The sequence below is a fragment of the Austrofundulus limnaeus genome, unplaced genomic scaffold (assembly GCF_001266775.1).
Source record: "Austrofundulus limnaeus strain Quisiro unplaced genomic scaffold, Austrofundulus_limnaeus-1.0 Scaffold3, whole genome shotgun sequence".
In the NCBI taxonomy this organism is placed as follows: domain Eukaryota; kingdom Metazoa; phylum Chordata; class Actinopteri; order Cyprinodontiformes; family Rivulidae; genus Austrofundulus; species Austrofundulus limnaeus.
The window spans coordinates 4,383,614-4,386,875 of NW_013952405.1; positions in this window are offsets into that span (position 1 = coordinate 4,383,614).

The window sequence follows — 3,262 nt, forward strand, 5'->3', positions numbered from 1 at the left end:
GGTATGCCATCTTAAAAAGAGTACCATCATTGCCAGACCTGGCCCACATTTGGTTGGCAGACCACTTGCCACTCCAGCAGCGCCAGCTTGACACCTGGCTCCCACGTGTCTGCTATGTGGGTTAGAGGTAGTCAAATGGCCAAAACGTGTTGTGCACAGAGTATCCCAAACAATGTGGTGTTCTATCCGTAACCGATTTGTGACCGATATGTCAATGTAAATTTATTTATATAGCACATAAAACAACAAAAGTTGACCAAAATGATTCACAATTTAGCCAAATGAATAAAACAACAAAGCAACACAGATCAGTTTAAAATAGAGAAAAAGAACATTAAAAACATTAACTTTAAAAGAATCTCAAAYTCTACCAGAATGAAAGGCCAAGGAGTAAAGATGAGTTAAGCATAGATTTAAAAGTTTCAACAGTCTCAGCAGTCTGAATGCTAAGAGGYAAACCATTCCAAAGATTTGGGGCAGAAACTGCAAAGGCCCGATCACCTCTAAACTTTAGTCTAGATCTAGGAACATCTGAGAAACTGGTTGGATGACCAAASTGCCAAATGGACCAAATGGTTKATATTGGAGTGTTGTCTCCAATGAGAAGCCTGACAAAGTGTGTGTGAAAACAAACGTTGAGCAACCACATGACCATCAACTGTTCGCCTTTGGATGGAGCATGCTGGGCCTTTAACATTGGTAGTCAACGCAACCAAGATAGCCACCATGACCAAGTGACCTGAGAAAACACAAAGGTTTCCCATAATTCAGTCAGTTTTATTGATATTGTGCTAATATTCTGTGCAGAAGGTGGTGAGAGACTTTCAGAACAGATAATACACATTGCACAACATTTTTACCTAAAACTTTACAAAAACTTTCAGAAATTAATTACTTATCAAACATGTACAACTGACTAATACTTGCAGYCAAAACAATTCAAGATGGCCACCACAACAAATCAACTTTAGCCAACAAAAAATTAGTTCTAACAGTTGGTTGAACAGATACTGATGTAAAAATTTCACAAGTACTAGCTGAGACATTCACAACACATTGAGCTGGACCACTCACATCACATGCCTTTATAGATAACGCTGTCACACACCATTCTTCGTTTTGCTGCATTCATTTTTACTTTCATTTAAAATCAAAGTACATTTTGACTTTTGTCGCTATACGACCCACAGAAATGCAACAACAGTCTTTTAAACCAGAACAAARCAGGGCTTTCCCTGCACGCACTGTAAATTACATTTAAAGAGAATGAGTTATGCTGAAAAGGAGATCAGTGAAAGGTGTGCCTAAAATCTCTGTAATGTAATTTTAATGGCTCTAACTGGGGTGTAGTTACTGCTAATGAGAGTCTGAAACAAGGCTCATCCAGCTTTCATGCTGCGATGTAAGGCCATCAATTAGGAACGAGGGTGGAGACCCGTCTTTTCATGCTCATCAAGGCTTTGAAGGAATTAGTTCTTTTGAACATTTCCATCTTTGAGTGAAACGGGTCACACAATCAAGAGGAGAGAGGGAGGGAGGGAGGGTTGAGCTGGTAGGTTGCACCCTGCTGCTGTCTGACATAAAGACTTCTCTGCTGAGGGCACCACTGCCTGCGATTCAGGAGCTACTCAAAGTTTCTCATTTTTATTTTTTGAACACAGAAATTTGAAGCATTTAAAAAAATGTTTTCACCAGATGTTTCAATTTAATTTTTCACTGCAGAGATGTCTAGATTTGGAGAAATGAAAACAAAGAAAATTTAGTCAGCTGTTGTGTTTATAGAATACCTGGCATTGTATTTGTTTAATATTAAAACTATCCAGTATTTATAATCTGAGATGGCCATAGAAAGCTAAAAATCAGAGTTAAACAAAAAACAGACAGAAAATTGAATGTAGGAGAAACTAGCATTCATTAAAGAAATGCACATCCCCCACTGTCTTTCATGTCAAATCTTTAAATTATTTACCATTGTTTAAATCCCTTTGAGATCACAGAWYTCTTTTTCMAGGGTGGCTTGGGCTTGAAGGCAACCTRTTGTACTTATTTTTGTGTAAATAAAAATCTTGTGCAACCTGTTGTGCTCAAAGCAAGAGACTGGGGTGACTCACAGCTACTACCACATCAAATTGTAGCTCAGCATGTAAAATGGACTGAGTTTTAACCATTCCTGTGTTGGTTAAGGTTTATTAGCTGTGGTGACCATCTTGAATTGGACTAKCTTGAAAAAGGAATCAAGCCAATAATTACTTTATGGGTGTTTCATTCAAATTTGTCCAGTTCATGATATATTTCGCTGAGAAACAGACATTGTTGACTTCAAAAGTTAATGCCAAAGTTTTACAGAAAGATCTCATACAATCTGTTGGAGCACATAGTTTGTGTTAGAAATGACTCCCATCAACTTCCACAACAAATTTTAGCTCTCCTCAGTTATAAATAATTTAGTGCTGACTTAGCTGTAGTGACTATCATGAATTGGGTTGTTTCCAAAAATTTATCAGTCAATGTTTATCATGGGATCAATTTCTGATAGTTTTTTTAACCCCTTCCACTTGTTCATGATATTTTGCTAACAAAGACACATGGACACAAACACCGGCTMATAAACAATCAGCTACTTTTGAAAGGTGGAGGGTGATAATAATACAACCAGCACCTTCAACAGTAAAAACAATACTTTCATGTAAGAATGTCATCCAGCACAGCTCTGGAGACTGTTTGTTTGTATGTGTGTTATTTTTACAGAAGTGCCATGTGGGATTGGTAATAACAGTCATCTGAGCAAATTGAGTAYACTTAACTTTTTTGCTTTTAAAGTGAAATTGAATGTTGCACTACTGTAGAGCCCGTTTTGTTAGGACTGGTGGTTAAAGTGTAAGTCTCATGGCTCCATATTTGTTACAATTGCAAAAGTAAATCAAATGAAAAGACTGAGACTTCAATGAACATTTTTAAAGCTTCACTGTCATCCAAAATGACAACTTTCTGAAATTCCTGTGCCAAAATTCGACCGTTGACAATGTGTGGTAAATTTGAGAAGTAATCATGAGAACTGTTTTTATTTTCTGCAAGGCTGAAGCATGAAATGAMGCACAACTGTTCTCTAAAGAACAAGAAGATGGCAGAAGCAATGCAAGCTGGTATTCATTACTTCTACAGCCTGAGCATGAATTTAAATGAAAGCTATTGCAAAGTCATGAAGATCAGTCATGAAAACAATCATAAAGTGAGCAAGATAATATGGTTATATATATATATA